We start from the raw sequence: 19,144 nt of genomic DNA, 5'->3' as shown, positions 1-19,144 counted from the left end.
GGGAAAACAAAGTGATTAACTCTCATTAGGATCTTGCTGATAGCAGATAACGCACAAGTACTCACAGGCTCCTGTGTGCAGCGTAGCAGTTAAAGAAGAAAGGGGCCCATGGATAACATACCCTGAGACCCTCAATTTTCTGGTAACTGCGAAATCTGGGTCACCTTATGATCCATGCCCAGTGGCAATAGCAAAGTTGGCACCCTAACCCATAGCTTTGACATTGACGGCTCTCTACAATAATATGTTTTCTCTTGGGCAGTTTCCAAAACGTTGGAAGGTAGCCTCGGTACTTCCTCTGCTGAAGAAACCTAACTTGGATATGAATGATCCTAACAATTTTCGGCCCATTTCACACCTTCCCCTACCGGCGAAACTGGTGGAAAAACATTTGAATATCAAGCTGAGTGCCTTTTTGCGTGACACCAATGTCCTGGATCCCACCCAGTTTGGGTTTAGAGAAGGGCACAGTACCGAGACCGCTCTTCTCAAATCTACGGACGAGATTAGGAGAGGGCTGGATCAAGGTGGCAAGGCAGTGCTGATCCTTCTTGACCTTTCCGCGGCCTTCGACACGGTCCATCATGGTGTTTTGATGGACCGGTTGTCGGCTTGCGGAATACGGAATAAAGCTTGGTCTCTTTTAAAGTCCTTCCTTTCCGACAGACAACAGTCAGTGGCTTTGGGTGACTTTGTCTCGAACCCCTTTTCACTTCCCTGTGGGGTTCCACAGGGTTCTTCCCTTAGCCCTACACTTTTTAACGTTTATGTATCTCCTCTGGCCCCCTTGATTGAATGGTTCGGCTTCTGTCTTACATCTTATGCTGACGACACTCAAATTGTAATCTCCATGTTACCAGGCCAGGAGAGGGCGTCAGGGGAAAGGCTACATGACTGCATGGGGGAGGTAGGAGGTTGGATGTCTCAAAACTGTTTAAAGCTCAATGAAAGTAAGACAGAGGTGATGCTATTCGGCAATAATGCCAATATCTGGACTCCTAGTTGGTGGCCTGAGACCATGGGTACTCTTCCAGTCCCCTCGAGAAAAGTCAAAAATTTGGGTGTAGTGCTGGATGAGTGCCTCTCCATGCAAGCTCAGGTGAATGCGGTAGTTTCCACCACCTCTTACATTCTTAGGAGCCTGAGGAAAGTGCTTCCGCTTCTGCCTTCGGATTGTAAATTCACAGTGGTTACAGCTTTGATTTTGTCTCGCCTTGACTACTGTAATGGTCTCCATTTGGCATTTGGACATGCAGGAGGGTAATCTTCGTAAACTCCAGATGCTCCAGAACTCAGCAGCCAGGCTGCTTACGGGAACTTCGAGGTCTACCCCAATTTCCGGCGCAATAAGAAAATTCCACTGGTTACCTGTAAAAAAGCGTTTCCTATTTAAAGCACTTTGTTTAGTCTTCCGCGCTTTGCAGAATACAGGCTCTCTACATCTGAGACAACAATTTCGCTGATATGTACCAGCAAGATCATTGCGCTCCTTGGGAGCAAAACTTATCATCCTCCCTATCATTAGGAAAGCTAGATGGGGCGGGAGAAGTTTTGTAGCAGGGGCGGCTAGGGCCTGGAATGAGCTTCCTTTTGATTTGAGGAATTCGAAGGATCTTCTTTCCTTTAGGAAAGCGCTCAAAACATGGTTGTTTTGATCCTCTCGTTGCTGGGTGTTGGGAGAACTACAGCAAGCGCCGGGACACCCTAGGGTAGCTGCGCGCTATAAAAGTTCCAATAACATAACATAACATCAAAGGTAGGAATTGTGAGTCCTTAATAGCGATTATTAAGGAATCGCTATTAAGGAGTCGCAATTACCTATGCATGTAGGATTCGCAAAACAAATTGCGATTCCTACATATTCCTTAATAGCGAATCGCAAATTGCGACTCGCTATTAAGGAATGGCTTCTCATTGACCATAAGAATGAATGGGATTGCATGTGCAATTTGCGAGTACCAAATAGGTACTCGCAAATTGCACATGCAATTTCAAGCGTGCAAGCGGGCCAAAAGACCGCCCTAATTTGCGATTCCAAATTGTGAAAATGGAATTTGCGAATGCATAATTCATCGCATTTAGGGAAACACAATTTGCGATTCCCTAACTGCATTCGCAAAATAGGTAATCGCAAAATTTGCGATTAACTATTTTGCTAAATGCTTTTGGGTTGATGCATCCCAAATGGCAAAATACCAGCGCCAAGGGGCCGATTCTGCAACTCTGCCCCTTTGCGACCGGTATTTTGCTTGATGCATGTGCCCAAAGTTTTTAATACTGTCATACCTAATAATCAATTGTACTCACTTTGGCCTCTGAACTAATCCCAATTTCAGCCTCTGACCACAAATCAAATTGTGGGATATCAAACAAAGCGTCCCTTTCCCCCATGCACTTAACATAGTAACTTAAAAAAGAATATGTATAGTGTATTGTCTGTGACACACTGCTCTTCCCTTTGACCACCTTGCCATTGTGTACAAACTATGTCATTTAGGCTACACAAAAACATCGCAGCTGTAGGTGAGTTAACCCACTAATCTATTCTATATGGAAAGGGTTTTCTGCAGCACGAATCTAGGTACAAAGCAGCTGAGTGCTGTGTGGGAGTGGGATCAAAGGGGAGAGGAGATGAGGCGGATGGTGGATGGTGGAGGGACTGTAGGCTGTACAGGGCTCCCAGTGGGGTCCTCTCCTGAAGGTTAGGCATGGATGAGAAGCTGCTTAAAGAGGAGGGCCTTGGAGTCTTCCTGAGCTGCAGGAGTGAGGGAGCTGGCTGCATCCAGTGGGGAGTGAGTTCCAGCTCCCAGGAGCACAGCAAGAGAAGGCTCAGCGTCTGGTCCTCTTCTTCCTGGAGTTTTCCTGATAAGGTTACTGCTTCGAGTGTTACGTAGCGCAAAATCATGAGCTTGCATCCGAGACTGGAGGAGCGCCTAAGGGCCAAGCAATTTCCGACCAGCTGCTCTTCTTTCTACGACATCTGGGATGTGATCAAAGAGGCAGAACTATAAAGATGCGTCCCTGGCCTGTGATGTCATTACTAAGTTGCACTGAAATCTCTGTCGCGGACTTAAGATGACAGGCTCAGTCAACACGTACAGCTGTAGCACCTCAATCCCTATGAAACATGCATACGATGGCACGCTCGGTCAACACGTACAGCTCTAGCATCTCAATCCCTATGAAACATGCATAGGATGGCACGCTCAGTCAACACGTACAGCTCTAGCACCTCGATCCCTATTAAACATGCATACGATGGCACGCTCAGTCAACACGTACAGCTGTAGCACCTCAATCCCTATGAAACATGCATACGATGGTACACTGTCAATACGTACAGCTCTACCAACTCAATCCCTATGAAACATGCATACGATGGCACGTTCAGTCAACACGTACAGCTCTACCAACTCAATCCCTATGAAACATGCATACGATGGCACGCTCAGTCAACAGGTACAGCTCTACCAACTCAATCCCTATTAAACATGCATACGATGGCACGCTCAGTCAACACGTACAGCTCTACCAACTCAATCCCTATTAAACATGCATACGATGGCACGCTCAGTCAACACATACAGCTCTAGCACCTCAATCCCTATGAAACATGCATCCGGTGGCACACTTAGTCAACACGTACAGCTCTAGCACTTCAATCCCTATGAAACATGCATACGATTGCACGCTCAGTCAACACGTACAGCTCTACCAACTCAATCCCTATGAAACATGCATACAATGGCACGCTCAGTCAACACGTACAGCTCTACCAACTCAATCCCTATGAAACAAGGTAGGTATCTGTTGATCTTCAAGTGAGATGCGTGCGCACTCACCAAAGGTCCATAGACAAGACAGACTGGAGGGGACCCTTCATAATCGTGGGTAGAGGTCTTTACTGGTTGGTCTAAAGAAAAAAGGCCAAAGGGAGAGACCACCATCCAGCGGGACCACTTAAAGATGAAATGTTTTCTAGGGCACTCTCTTTTCTCTCTGTCGCACTCTCTCTCTCCTTCCCCATCTCTCTCTCTCTCTCGTTCGAGCCCTCAGCTCTCATTTCTGTCCTTTGCAGTCTCACATCGGTGTCTCAGATCATCCTCTCTTCTCACCCTCACAACCCCTTACTCTTCTCTCACACCTACCGGTCTCATGCTTCCCTCTCATACCGTCCTTTCTGAATCTTCTATTCTAGTTCACACCCTGATCTCCTTTTTCCTTGTGTTTTTTACCCTCCCCTATCCCTCACCTGCCTCCTTTGTTTTTTATAGCACCTGCAACCCCCAGGCTTAGTGCAAGAAATGTTGCCAAAGTGGTTGACTGCACATTCTTCTGTTCCACCACACTCTCTCTAGCAAAGATGTCACGTGTGCTGCTTGCAGGGTCCGTATGAAGCTCTTACTGCTGACCCCACAGGCCCCCGCGGACTATGCTCTCCACCAGGAAATGACCCTGCCTTCGCTTTCTTCGCTGAAGTCACTCCCGTTTCTCACACCTCCACTCTTTCCCAACTTCAGTAGCCTTCATCTGACTTTCTTACACACCCTGGCAATTCTCAACCACTCATACCTTTCCTCTGTCTCACACATCTGCCTTTGAAACTACCCCCCCCCCCCCCTGTGTATCCTATCCGTGCTTAATTTGAGCCGGTGGTTTCAGCACTTCATGGTCAACACCAGTGCTTGTGACAGTCTGCCACAAGGTGGCGGCGCTGTCTGGCTAATTTAGAGATGCCCACAAAAACAGTTAATTATTAATTCATAACATTAAAAATGACTATTACTCTCCCCCTTTCTGGCATGCACTCACTCACTCTTACTCTTTTGTCTCGCAAAACCTCCCCACCCACATGCTCCCCTTTGGCACATCCCCTTTACCCTCATACGCCCTCCCCTTGACCGTCTTTCCCATGCCATGTCCAAGCTTTCGCCTTCACCCCCTCCCTTATCTGTCTCCCTCTAGCATTTTCACTCAGTCATGATTCGCTTTCCTTCTCTCTCTCAAACCCAAGCATGCTCTAGCACTTGTTAGTCCCTCTTCCATGTCCACTTCTTGTTTTGTTGCCATTTCTATTTCAAGGCAGCTGCTGCAGCACAAGCTGATGTTCAGTGTTACTTATTGCATGCTTGTTGGGCCCAGCCCTCGCAAGCACAGGATTGAGATAAATCACCCCTCCCAGGGTGTTTGGTGTGGTGCTGGGTATTGGGGGGAGTGTGCCTGCATCTCGTGTCATTGGTGCGCTTCTCTGTTCCTTTGTAAGCTCTCCTTCTGAGTGGTGAGTTCCGTTGCCCTCTTCCCAGTGGGTTCTAGTGCTGCAGGTGGTTCTGTGTTTGTATGGGTGTTCTGTAATTGATTTCTTAGAGGGTTGAAGTTGGGCACCCTTAGGCCACGGTGTTTAAGATGTTTCTCAGAATCCCTTTCCCTAAGGGCAGGGCAGAAAGCTGCAGTTGTTTTTGGTGACCCTCCCGTCCCACCCCTTGCCCCCATTTTATGTGGCGTGGAGGTTGCACCTGCTTGAACCCAGGTTCTTCGCCTGCTCTTTGGTGGCGCGTGTTTCTCAGGGTGCAAAGGATGGCGAGACACAGGTGCAGGGTTTCCTGTAGCTTAGCGCTGGTGCTGCTGAGCAAATGATTAACCCCTTCATTCAATCATGCTGCTTTCCTCCAACGAGCCGCATGCATGCAGATGGAATTTAAGACTCGTGAGCAGTGATCCTGAAAGGCTGGCTGTGCACACTTGGAACAGGCAGGGGCTGGGAGACTGCCTTCCAGGGCTGCATGTCCACTGTTCCTGCAGCGCGCCTCCTGCAAGTCAGCTGCTGCCTGCAGCATGCCACTCATAGGAACCTGCCTACCTGTGTGAGCCATCCACAGCTCACTCCTGTCTACCTGGTGCACCTCTGACGGGCAGGCTGCGGACAGCTGGGACCACCAAACGCAGAGACCAGTACCACAGGAGAAGCAACCCTCAGATCCATCCATCTGGCAGCCCCCTGGCGAGGAGAGCGCCGAGTCCTACGCCGGCTGAGAGTTCAAGCCTTGGATACATAGGAGAGGATGCGGAATTTTAGGTGGACGCTAGCTGCCGACAGTTCCACACTCTCATAAGAGCAGACTTTCAAGTTAATTTTGATGCTGGGTGGTCCCATACTCTGGAGAAGGTAGGTTGTCGCACCCTGAGAGATTGTGGGGGAACTCTGTCTATCCTGGGTGTGGGATCTCGTGTTCCAACATTAAGGCTACCTATCAGTTTGCCAGAGATGACACCCTTTCCGCTGCAGGCATGTCTAATACTGACCATCACTTTTTGCTGAACTATAGCGAAGAGGTAAGCGATTGGGGGCACCAGACCCAAGCGATTCAAGAGTTTGGGGCAGAACTTAATAAGTAAAAGAAGTGTTGGTGCCCAAAGCTGTGCTTAGAAGCCCACTGCTGGTGCTATAAAATGTTAGCACGCCGAATACCAAGTGTGAGTAATCTTCAATCCACCTCACGCTTCTTCAATCCACTACCCTGCGCCCCCTCCCCTTCATCTCACTCTTGCTGCTTCCTCCTTTCTCCTTGTGTGATGGTTTTCCCGTCTTTATCTTCTTCTTTCCACTTTATGTGTGTTTCGCTCTCTTGCTCTGGGGGAAATGTCTGATCAGTAAAAATAAGTACCAATTCCTAAAAATGAGTGCCGGTGGCCCCCACCAGAAACCACCGGCTCAAATTAAGCACTGGTTTGGGGTGCCTTTCTTTTGAGTAGAACTTTGTAAAGTTCTCAAATGCAAACTTTTGAACCGTCGTGGCTAGATTCATGAGCTAGTGTCCACGCCTGGGAGCTTTGGACTTTGGGCTTCACCAGGAAAAGTGAAATTTAAGATTTCTCTTTTCCACACAAAAAACCTTAGAAATGTGGAGGGCACAACTACATCTCTTAAAATAATGATTTTTGGTCACCACTTCATCACATGATTAGAGATTCACTGTTTTGGTAATGGCACATTTATTGGGGCCAGCAGATAAACATGTGCTATTGTTAATAAAATATTGTTTTAGCAGATAATAGTTGACAAAATGCATACAAAATGTTCCACTTTCCCCTGAAACTCTGCAGATTTCAATGTACTATTCTTCCAAAATCGACTTTGTTATATCAAAGTGCATGATTTCCTAGTCTCGTTCTCTGTAAAAATAAGATTATTTTTTGTTGCTTTACCAAAGAGTGAAAACTGGCCTCCGCTCTGTAGCTCATCCCTGTGCGTGTGGTATATCGCGCTTATTGCAAGAAAATAAGATACTTCGGCTCTGGGCCAAAATATGTCCATTTTCAACTCTTTTAGCATTTCCATACCTTTTGTTTTACCTCAATGAAACCTTATGAAGTTTTATCACTGTGGCTTAAGCAAACGTGCATGGGGCCCTTTGATAGAGGATACCTCAACTAGCTAACATAACCCTGAGCTGGTCTGCCATCACAACTATCCTTTTCTCTGAATTCAAGCATTTTCATTGTACAAATTGCAACTACCTTAGGGCAGGGTTAATGTAGGATAAGGTAGATATTGTAAAAGTGCAAGCCGCAGCCCTGATCTTCCATAGGGTGGCTACCACTGGAACAGTTCTGTTCTGTTCTTGAATTTCCTTTCCTCACTGCAGTTCGCCAACGGGTATTGCTATTGCCGACCCTTGCCCAACTCAGATGTGGACATTATCCCATCCAAGAGCTTTTGTCATTGGTTGTAGAATCCTCGTACCCCCTCTTCCATGCAGATTTTGGGACTGGAGACATGGAACTTTTAGAGTTGGGCACAATATCATTTCCCCAAGTATCCCCCCAAAAGCCTGATATTTGGAGACATTTCGCATTTCATTCAGTGCCTGTTAGGATCTAGAGAAAAAGTTCTTACGCAGCACCGTTTAGGCAATAATTCACACAGGATTTCTCAACATTCAGCGTGACTCATCAGACCCGGGTCCATCCTTTTACCCCCACCAGGGTAGTGTTGTTTAATCCCTGTTCCTTGCGTGGATAGCTTTTCTGGAGTTGCTGGGATCACCTTTTCAGTGGTTCGTGTAGGCATGTGTTCTGGGGTTGCTGATGGAATGATGTTGATAGGAGCTGATGGTTATTCTGAGGCTGACGAATGACAGCATCTTTTTGGGGTTGGTGTTGAGAAGGTTCTCTTGAAGATAGCCGTGTTCAGCAGAGGTTTGTGGTTGGCAGGGGACCACGTCGAATTGAAAGACATCTGTTCTACGGTTAGTACGCACAGATGTTCTGGGATAGTGGGGGCATATGTTTTGAGGTTGGTGGTTACAGATATAGGGTTAATGTAGACAGAGGTTATGTAGTTGGTATGGATAAATGTACTTTGGTTAGTGGAGTGCACAGGTCATGTTGGTGGGAGGCAGATGTTCTCGAGTTGGGGGGTAGATTTAGGATGATTAAACTAGAGTGGACAGATGGTCTGGGGTTTCATAAGGCCAAGTCTTCTAGGTTTTGTATAGAACAGATGTTCAGATGTTTTGTACTAAGTGGGGCAAGATATGTTCTCCGTTTAATGGGAACTACTGTTCTGGGGTTGAGCAAGCCGATAGTCTGGGTTATTTAAGGACAGATGTTCTGAGAATGGAAGGAGAAAGGCGTTATTGAATTGATCGGATACAGATGTACAGGGGCTATTAGGAAATATTCAGGGGTTATTGTGGACAAGGGGTACAGATGTGGTTTTGGTGAGGTACAGTTTACATAAGTTAGCAGGAAACATGTTCTAGGTTTGGTTGAGGCAAGTTTACTGGAGGTGGGGGTGACTGAAGCCCCGATACTGGTGGACCCTCTACCACTTTCCCACTTTAGCATGCTCTTTTTATAGCAGAGTGCTCATCTATACAAAGGCTGTGCATACCCTCCTTGGTTTAAGCATGTGTCGTATGCCCGAAACGTTTCAGAGCATCAGCCTTTATGTAGTCATCTTTTGCGTCTATGGGTTTATGGTGAGTAGAGAAGAATCCTGTTGCTTCCAACCAACCCTGAACCTGTTTGATGGAGACTGCCAGAAAGGTGGCACTGAAAGGAGAACGTAAATCAAACTGTGGACTAAAATCATCCGTAACTCCCTCACTGCCCCCTCCCAATAGGCCGCTCCAGGTTGGTTTTGTGGAATACCCAACCAACTGTCAACAAAAAAGCATTCGATATTGAACATTCACAGAGCACCATCTTGGTGTGGTCAATCATCCCCGATCATGGTGGGCAGGAGGTCCAGGATTACCTGGTTGCATTGAAGACATGGGTTCGCATTGGACCCATAGTAATCTATCAAAGGTGAAGCAAGTAGTTAAATAACCCTGCATCCCAAGGTGCCCCACAATCCCCTCAGTGGAGTGTTAACCAGTGCTGCCCGTCCTTCTCAGGACATCACTGCCAACGGAAATTGTGACACTACCGAATGGAATGGTGACCTTAATAGCAACAAATCGTAGCCCAGTAACGGGAACACTGATGAAGGCGTGAGCAAGGAGATCTCTACTTTATGGTTTGGTGATTTGGATACATTCTCTAGGGTTTATGAAAGGGGCATGTGCCTGTAGGTCCTAGTGATTGAAGAGTTGTGTTGGGATTGTTCTATCATTTTCTGCAGGTTTTGAAAAAGTTTGATGTAAGGCATTGTTAGAAAATCATGACTTTACATGTTGACTAAGCATCCATAGCGCTACTGTTAGGCAAGGGGACTTTTATAGTGTTTATAGTGCGGTTCAGCATGATGGTCATTGCAATTTGGTTTGAATAGAAGATTGTTATCTGGTTAGATGACGACTAATGTTAGAGTTCGTTACTTTATGGGTTTGTGGCTGTGGAGTTATACTTGGGGGTGCTAGGTGCTTGCCATTGGGTTTTGCTATTGGATTTGATTAAAAATCATTACGGTAATTGTGGCTCAGAGGTCATTGCAATGAGGTCTCGTAGGATGATTGTGTGGGATGGCAGGGGACTTTTGCTGAACGGCTTGGGTTCGAGGATAGGATTTGTAAGGGTTGATTTTGGACTGATGCTACAGGTGTTTGTTAGAGAATTGCTGCTGTGGTTTATGGTTGGAGAATTGTTGGTATTGGCTTTGGTAAGAAGGTTGTTGCAGTACAATTTGGGTAAATGACTGTTGCAATAGGGTTTTAATAAGAGCATGGCTACCATAGGGGTTGGCTATACAACTGATGCTATATGGGTTGTTTAGAGGATTGTTGCTGTATGGGTAGCATATGTTCTTATTGGTATGGTTAATTTAGAAGATCATTGCAGTGAACATTGAATTTGAGTTTTTCAACATGATTTTTGGTTTAGCGTTTCATTCGAGCATGGCTACTAGAGGGCTGTGTTGTAGAATAGTTGCTGAAGGGTTTGGTTAGTGGATTATTGCTGCATTGTTTTATCAGAGGTTCCTTAGTGCACCTCTTATTTTGAGGAATGTTGCATTGATCAGTTCTGTGGGGTTTCATTAATTGATTCCTTCTAAAATGCCTGGTTGACAGCAGGTTAGTGTAGGGGTTGTTCAGCGAGTGGTTGGTATAGGGTTTGGTTACCTAAAGAATCATTGCTGTGGGTTTTGGTTAGAGGGTCCTTGCTTATTGGCTTGTCAAAGATTGTTGCTATACGGTTTGCTCAGAGACGGTTGCTTTATGGTTTGGTCACAGGATGTTGCTGTAAATTGTGGTCAGAGAAATGTTGCTGTATAGGTTGGTCAGGCTGTTGCTGAACTGTTTGGTCAGAGATTGATGCTGTACGTTTTGCTCAGAGAATTGTTGCTGCAAGGTTTGTGAAGAGATTGTTGCTGTGAAGTTTGTTCAAATTATTGTTGCAGTGGGGTTTGGTAAGAAGTTGTTTTCCTAAGGTTTGGAGAGAGAATTGTTGCTTTGAGGTTTGGTAAAAGATTGTTGTTGTACAGTTTGGTTAGGGATTGTTGAGGTAAGATTTGGGTTTGGTCAAAGAATTGCTGCTTTAAGGTTTGGTCAAAAATGATTGCTGTAAGGTTTGGTCGGCTTCTGCCCACAAGTTGGATTGTAGTTTCTTGCTGTAAGGTTTGATAAGAAAGTGTTGCTATATGGTACGGTCAGAGGATTATTGCTGTACTATTTGGCCAGAGGCTTTTGTGGTACGATTTGGCCAGAAGTTGTTGCTTTCCCGTTTGGTCAAATTGTTGTGACTTTTGACCAGAGACTGTTGCTGTATGGTTTAGTTAAATTGTTGCTGTGCCGTTTGGCCACAGATTGTTTCTACACGGCTCTGTCAGGTCGTTGCTGCACTGTTCAGTTAGATTTTTGCTGTACTGTTTGCTTAGAGACTGCTGCTGTATGGTTTGGTTATCTTGTTTCTAAACGGTTTGGTTAAATGGTTTCTGTACTGTTCGGTTAGATTGTTGCAGTACGGTTTGGTCAGAGACTGTTGCTGTACGGTTTGGTTATCTTGTTTCTAAACGGTTTGGTTAAATGGTTTCTGTACTGTTCGGTTAGATTGTTGCAGTACGGTTTGGTCAGAGACTGTTGTTGTACGGTTTGGTTATCTTGTTTCTAAACGGTTTGGTTAAATGGTTTCTATACTGTTCGGTTGGATTGTTGCAGTACGGTTTGGTCAGAGACTGTTGCTCAACGCTTTGTCAGATTGGTACTGCATGATTGTGTCAGAGGCTGTGCTGCACCGTTTGGTCAGAGGCTGTGCTGAGCGGTTCAGTCATATTCTGTGCTGGACGATTTGATCAGTGGGTTTGCTGCACGGTTTTGCCAGAGGCTGTGCTGCACAGTTTGGTCAGAGGTTGTGCTGCACAGTTTGGTCAGAGGTTGTGCTGCACAGTTTGGTCAGAGGCTGTACTGCAGAGTTTGGTCAGAGGTTGTGCTGCACGGTTTTGTCCGTGGCTGTTGTGCACGGTTTTGTCCGTGGCTGCTGTGCACGATTTTGTCAGAGGCTGTGCTGCCCGGTTTTGTCAGAGGCTGTGCTGCATGGTTTGGCCAGAGGCTGTGTTGCACGGTTTATATCAGAAGCTGTGCTGCACAGTATGGCCAGAGGCTGTGATGCACGTTTTTTCTCAGACGCTATACTGCACAGTTTGGTCAGAGGCTGTGCTGCAGCATTTGGTCAGAGGCTGTGCTGCACAGTATGGCCAGAAGCTATTCTGCACGGTTTATATCACAGGCTGTGCTGCACAGTTTTCTCAGAGACTGTGCTGCACTGCTTTTCTCAGAGGCTGTGCTGCACAGTGAGGTAAGAGGCTGTGCTGCACAGTTTATATCGGAGGCTGTGCTGCACAGTTTTGTCAGCGGCTGTGCTGCACGGTTTTGTCAGAGGCTGTGCTGCACGGTTTTGTCAGAGGCTGTGCTGCCCGGTTTTGTCAGAGGCTGTGCTGCCCGGTTTTGTCAGAGGCTGTGCTGCTCGGTTTTGTCAGAGGCTGTGCTGTACGGTTTTGTCAGAAGCTGTGCTGCACGGTTTTGTCAGAGGCTGTGCAGCACGATTTCGTCAGTAGCTTTGCTGCATTTTTTTCCAGAGGCTGTGCTGCACAGTTTGGTCAGAGGTTGTGCTGCATGGTCTTGTCAGCGGCTGTGGTGCACGTTTTTTTCGGAGGCTGTGCTGCATGGTTTTTTTAAAGGCTGTGCTGCACGGTTTTGTCAGAGGCTGTGCTGCACGGTTTTGTCAGAGGCTGTGCTGCACGGTTTTGTCAGAGGCGGTGCTGCACGGTTTTGTCAGAGGCGGTGCTGCACGGTTTTGTCAGAGGCGGTGCTGCACGGTTTTGTCAGAGGCGGTGCTGCACGGTTTTGTCAGAGGCGGTGCTGCACGGTTTTGTCAGAGGCGGTGCTGCACGGTTTTGTCAGAGGCGGTGCTGCACGGTTTTGTCCGAGGCGGTGCTGCACGGTTTTGTCCGAGGCGGTGCTGCACGGTTTTGTCAGAGGCGGTGCTGCACGGTTTTGTCAGAGGCTGTGCTTCACAGTTTTGTCAGAGGCTGTGCTACACGGTTTTGTCAGAGGCTGTGCTGCATGGTTTGGCCAGAGGCTGTGTTGCACGGTTTATGTCAGAAGCTGTGCTGCACAGTATGGCCAGAGGCTGTGCTGCACGGTTTATATCAGAGGCTGTGCTGCACGGTTTATATCAGAGGCTGTGCTGCACGGTTTATATCAGAGGCTGTGCTGCTCAGTTTTGTCAGAGGCTGTGCTGCTCAGTTTTGTCAGAGGCTGTGCTGCTCAGTTTTCTCAGAGGCTGCGATGCACGGTTTTTCTCAGAGGCTGTGCTGCACAGTTTGGTCAGAGGCTGTGCTGCAGCATTTGGTCAGAGGCTATGTTGCACAGTTTGGCCAAAGACTGTGTTGCACGGTTTTGTCAGAGGCTGTGCTGCACAGTATGGCCAGAAGCTATTCTGCACGGTTTATATCACAGGCTTTGCTGCACAGTTTTCTCAGAGACTGTGCTGCACTGCTTTTCTCAGAGGCTGTGCTGCACAGTGTGGTCAGAGGCTGTACTGCACAGTTTACATCGGAGGCTGTGCTGCACAGTTTTGTCAGCGGCTGTGCTGCACGGTTTTTATCAGAGGCTGTGCTCCATAGTTTGTTCAGAGGCTGTGCTGTCCAGTTTTGTCAGACGTTGTGCTGCACAGTTTTGTCAGAGGCTGTGCTGCATGGTTTAGTCATAGGCTGTGCTGCACGTTTTGTCAGAGGCTGTGCTGACCAGTTTTGTCAGAGGTTGTTCTGCCCGGTTGTGTCAGAGGCTGTGCTGCCCGGTTTTGTCAGAGGCTGTGCTGCCCGGTTTTGTCAGAGGCTGTGCTGCCCGGTTTTGTCAGAGGCTGTGCTGCCCGGTTTTGTCAGAGGCTGTGCTGCAAGGTTTTGTCGGAGGCTGTGCTGCACAGTTTGGCCAGAGGTTGGGCTGCATGGTTTGTCAGAGGCTGTGCTGCACAGTTTGGTCTGAGGCTGTGCTGCACAATTTTGTGAGATTGTTGCTGCACGGTTTCATCAGAGGCTGTGCTGCACGGTTTGCTCAAAGGCTGTGCTGCACATTTGGTCAGTGACTGTGCTGCATGGTTTGTCAGAGGCTGTGCTGTACAGTTAGGTCAGTGACTCCTACACGGATTGTCAGAGGCTGTGCTGTACAGTTTGGTCAGTGACTGCCGCATGGTTTGTCAGAGGCTGTGTCGCACGGTTTTTATTTGAGGCTGTGCTGCACGGTTTTGTCAGAGGCTGTGCTGCACAGTTTGGTCAGAGGCTGTGCTGCACAGTTTGGTCAGAGGCTGTGCTGCACGGTTTTGCCAGAGGCTGTACTGCACGGTTTGTTCAGAGGCTGTGCTGCACGGTTTGTTCAGAAGCTGTGCTGCACGGTTTGTCAGTGGCTGTGCTGCACGGTTTGTCAGTGGCTGTGCTGCACAGTTTGGTCAGTGACTGTGCTGCACGTTTTGCCAGAGGCTGTGCTGCACGATTTGTCAGGTTATTTCTGCACGGTTTTGTTGGCGGTTGTGCTGCACGGTTTGGTCAGAGGCTGTGCTGCCCGGTTTGGTCAGAGGCTGTGCTGCCCGGTTTTGTCAGAGGCTGTGCTGCCCGGTTTTGTCAGAGGCTGTGCTGCCCGGTTTTGTCAGAGGCTGTGCTGCAAGGTTTTGTCGGAGGCTGTGCTGCACAGTTTGGCCAGAGGTTGGGCTGCATGGTTTGTCAGAGGCTGTGCTGCACAGTTTGGTCTGAGGCTGTGCTGCACAATTTTGTGAGATTGTTGCTGCACGGTTTCATCAGAGGCTGTGCTGCACGGTTTGCTCAAAGGCTGTGCTGCACATTTGGTCAGTGACTGTGCTGCATGGTTTGTCAGAGGCTGTGCTGTACAGTTAGGTCAGTGACTCCTACACGGATTGTCAGAGGCTGTGCTGTACAGTTTGGTCAGTGACTGCCGCATGGTTTGTCAGAGGCTGTGTCGCACGGTTTTTATTTGAGGCTGTGCTGCACGGTTTTGTCAGAGGCTGTGCTGCACAGTTTGGTCAGAGGCTGTGCTGCACAGTTTGGTCAGAGGCTGTGCTGCACGGTTTTGCCAGAGGCTGTACTGCACGGTTTGTTCAGAGGCTGTGCTGCACGGTTTGTTCAGAAGCTGTGCTGCACGGTTTGTCAGTGGCTGTGCTGCACGGTTTGTCAGTGGCTGTGCTGCACAGTTTGGTCAGTGACTGTGCTGCACGTTTTGCCAGAGGCTGTGCTGCACGATTTGTCAGGTTATTTCTGCACGGTTTTGTTGGCGGTTGTGCTGCACGGTTTGGTCAGAGGCTGTGCTGCACGGTTTGGTCAGAGGCTGTGCTGCACTGTTTGGTCAGAGGCTGTGCTGCACTGTTTGGTCAGAGGCTGTGCTACACTGTTTGGTCAGAGGCTGTGCTGCACGGTTTGGTCAGAGGCTGTGCTGCACGGTTTGGTCAGAGGTTGTACTGCACGGCTTGGTCAGATCATTGCTGCACGCTTTTGTCAGAAGCCGTGCTGCACGGTTTTGTCAGAGGCCATACTGAATGATTTTGTCAGAGGTCTGTGCTGCACGGTTTGGTCAGGTCTGTGCTGCACGGTTTTGTCAGAGGCTGTGCTGCACGGTTTGGTCAGGTCTGTGCGGCACGGTTTTGTCAGAGGCTGTGCTGCAAGCTTTTGTCAGAGGTTGTGCTGCACGGTTTTGTCAGAGGCTGTGCTGCACGGTTTTGTCAGAGGTTGTGCTGCACGGTTTTGTCAGAGGTTGTGCTGCACGGTTTTGTCAGAGGCTGTGCTGCACGGTTCGTCAGAGGCTGTGCTGCAGAGTTTGGTCAGTGACTGTGCTGCACAGTTTTGCCAGAGGTTGTACTGCACGGTTTGGTCAGTGACTGTGGTGCATGGTTTTGCCAGAGGCTGTGCTGCACGGTTTGGTCAGATCATTGCTGCGCGCTTTTGTCAGAGGCCGTGCTGCACGCTTTTGTCAGAAGCCGTGCTGCACGGTTTTGCCAGAGGCTGTGCTGCACAGTTTGGTCAGAGGCTGTGCTGCATGGTTTTGCCAGAGGCTGTACTGCACGTTTTTGCCAGAGGCTGTGCTGCACGGTTTGTTCAGAAGCTGTGCTGCACGGTTTGTCAGTGGCTGTGCTGCACAGTTTGGTCAGTGACTGTGCTGCACGTTTTGCCAGAGGCTGTGCTGCACGATTTGTCAGGTTATTTCTGCACGGTTTTGTTGGCGGTTGTGCTGCACGACTTTGTCAGAGGCTGTGCTGCACGGTTTGGTCAGAGGCTGTGCTGCACGGTTTGGTCAGAGGCTGTGCTGCACTGTTTGGTCAGAGGCTGTGCTGCACTGTTTGGTCAGAGGCTGTGCTGCACGGTTTGGTCAGAGGCTGTGCTGCACGGTTTGGTCAGAGGTTGTACTGCACGGCTTGGTCAGATCATTGCTGCACGCTTTTGTCAGAGGCTGTGCTGCACGCTTTTGTCAGAAGCCGTGCTGCACGGTTTTGTCAGAGGCCATACTGAATGATTTTGTCAGAGGTCTGTGCTGCACGGTTTGGTCAGGTCTGTGCTGCACGGTTTTGTCAGAGGCTGTGCTGCACGGTTTGGTCAGGTCTGTGCGGCACGGTTTGGTCAGGTCTGTGCGGCACGGTTTCGTCAGAGGCTGTGCTGCAAGGTTTTGTCAGAGGTTGTGCTGCACGGTTTTGCCAGAGGCTGTGCTGCACGATTTGTCAGGTTATTTCTGCACGGTTTTGTTGGAGGTTGTGCTGCACGGCTTTGTCAGAGGCTGTGCTGCACGGTTTGGTCAGAGGCTGTGCTGCACGGTTTGGTCAGGTCTGTGCTGCACAGTTTGGTCAGGTCATTGCTGCACGGTTTTGTTAGAGGCTGTGCTGCATGGTTTGGTCAGGTCTGTGCTGCAAGGTTTGGTCTGAGGTTGTACTGCACCGTTTTGTCAGAGGCTGTGCTGCACGGTTTCGTCAGGTCATTGCTGCACGGTTTTGTCAGAGGCTGTGCTGCACGGTTTGGTAAGGTCTGTGCTGCATGGTTTTGTCAGAGGCTGTGCTGCATGGTTTTTTCAGCAGCTGTGCTGCACGGTTTGTCAGAGGCTGTGCCGCACGGTTTGGTCAGGTCTGGGCTGCACGGTTTTGTCAGGTCTTGGCTGCACGGTTTTGTCAGGACATTGCTGCACAGTTTGTCAGAGGCTGTACTGCAGGCTTTTTTCAGCAGCTGTGCTGCACGGTTTGGTCAGAGGCTGTGCTGCACGGTTTGGTCAGGTCTGTGCTGCACGGTTTGGCCAGGTGTGTGCTGCACGGTTTGGCCAGGTGTGTGCTGCACGGTTTGGTCAGGTCTGTGCTGCACGGTTTGGCCAGGTGTGTGCTGCACGGTTTGGCCAGGTGTGTGCTGCACGGTTTGGTCAGGTGTGTGCTGCACGGTTTGGTCAGGTGTGTGCTGCACGGTTTGGTCAGGTCTGTGCTGCACGTTTTTGTCAGGTCATTGTTGCACAGTTTGTCAGAGGCTATGCTGCAGGGTTTTTCAGCAGCTGTGCTGCACGGTTTGTCAGAGGCTGTGCTGCACGGTTTGTCAGAGGCTGTGCTTCACAGTTTGTCAGAGGCTGTGCTGCATGGTTTTTTCAGCAGCTGTGCTGCGCGGTTTGGTCAGAGGTTGAGCTGCGCGGTTTGGTCAGAGGTTGAGCTGCGCGGTTTGGTCAGAGGTTGAGCTGCGCGGTTTGGTCAGAGGTTGAGCTGCGCGGTTTGGTCAGAGGCTGTGCTGCACGGTTTGGTCAGGTCATTGCTGCACGGTGTTGTCAGAGGCTGTGCTGCATGGTTTTTTCAGCAGCTGTGCTGCGCGGTTTGGTCAGAGGTTGTGCTGCACGGTTTGGTCAGAGGTTGAGCTGCGCGGTTTGGTCAGAGGCTGTGCTGCAGGGTTTTGTCAGGTCATTGCTGCACGGTGTTGTCAGAGGCCGTACTGCACGGCTTGGCCAGGTCGTTGCTGTAATGTCTGTCTACCGCTTGGTTGGCACACGGAGGTCTTTTAACGCATCACTCTCTTCCAGTTTATTCGGAAGCAGGTGTCTGGTTTTCAGAGGCGGCATGAGCGGGCCGAGTGCACTCCGGCCGTCAGCGCGGAGGCTGGACGGGAGCGGGAGCGTGTTTGCTCGGATGGGCGACGCCCCGAAGACAGTAAATATTTTGCTGTTTTGAAGTGTAAAGCGTGCGCAAGTGGCCGTTGATTACACAAGTGCTGGGGCCACAGAAGGCGTCTGTTACTCATTGCAAGGGGTGTAATGAGCTGGAAAGGCTGAGTCAGCCCCGCTCCCCGGGCACAGAGCACCCCCCCCCCCCCCCTTCCCCCCACCTCTTCACCCGCGGCCAGGCAGGCACAAGTACCTGGAAGGAGAATGAAAGACGGAGGGGTGGGGTTGGGGGGGGGCGCGATTGTTGAGTGAAGATCAATGACAGGGGAGGGTGGATCTAGAGGAGGGAGAGGGTGGCATGGGGATGGCAGAGGTGCAGGGACGGCCTTGGGTATAATAGAGCTGGGCGCAGGCCCGGGGCGCCAATATTCCGAGGGGCGCAGCAGGGAGCTGCTTGATTTAATGTCACAGCAGCTCGTCCATCCCGCTTGGTCTCAGTGGGGTCGGTTAAAGAGTTTCTCATCAACCCTTAATGTACCTCAGTGTAATTGTTAGCACCCCATCAGCACCCTGCCCTCCTCCCATCTTCCTCACGCCTCCTGCCGGCACACCGCAGCGACTCTCGTCCCCACAAGCAACGCCACATTTCACTCCGCCCAGGGTGCCCTCCCGTTCAATTCGATTTAGAGCCGGCCCTGCAGAAGAGAGACGTAGAAAGGCTGGCAGGATACATGGTGTGGGGAGATAACAGGAGGGAAAGGGCAAGTGGAGCTGGCCAGCTAGACATGGTACGAGGAAAATGTACAAAGGATGGCAGGTTGCAGGTGGTGAGGGTAGACGCGGGTGGAGAGGGCCAGCTAGACTTGGTTGGAGGGAGATGGCAGGAGGGAGATGGCAGAAGAGAGATGAAGAAAGGATGTCATGATGCAGATGGTGAGGATAGATTCTGGTGGAGAGGGCCAGCTAGACATGGTAGGAGCAAGATGGCAGGAGGGAGATGGCAGAAGAGAGATGGCAGTAGAGTAATGAAGAAAGGATGGCAGGATGCAGGTGGTGAGGGGCGATGCGGTTGGAAACGGTCTGCT

General features: G+C 49.6%; 1 protein-coding gene across 10 annotated transcripts in view; it reads left to right on the top strand.

The window, feature by feature from the left end:
* Positions 1 to 19,144, top strand: part of LOC146780096 (P2Y purinoceptor 4-like) — a 229,659-nt gene that overhangs the window by 200,188 nt on the left and 10,327 nt on the right. Inside the window, exon 1 of one of the 10 annotated variants that reach the window (XM_085639815.1) lies at positions 5,893 to 6,163. The exons of the other annotated variants lie outside the window; for them this stretch is intronic. The gene's annotated coding sequence lies outside the window, so the exon portion shown is untranslated. Of the gene's footprint in view, positions 1 to 5,892; positions 6,164 to 19,144 lie in introns of those variants that run through there. 10 annotated transcript variants of the gene reach the window in all.

This window comes from Triturus cristatus, chromosome 12 (assembly GCF_964204655.1).
Source record: "Triturus cristatus chromosome 12, aTriCri1.1, whole genome shotgun sequence".
In the NCBI taxonomy this organism is placed as follows: Eukaryota; Metazoa; Chordata; class Amphibia; order Caudata; family Salamandridae; genus Triturus; species Triturus cristatus.
The sequence above is the reverse complement of the archived record's forward strand: the minus strand, read 5'-3'. Positions and strand labels throughout refer to the sequence as shown.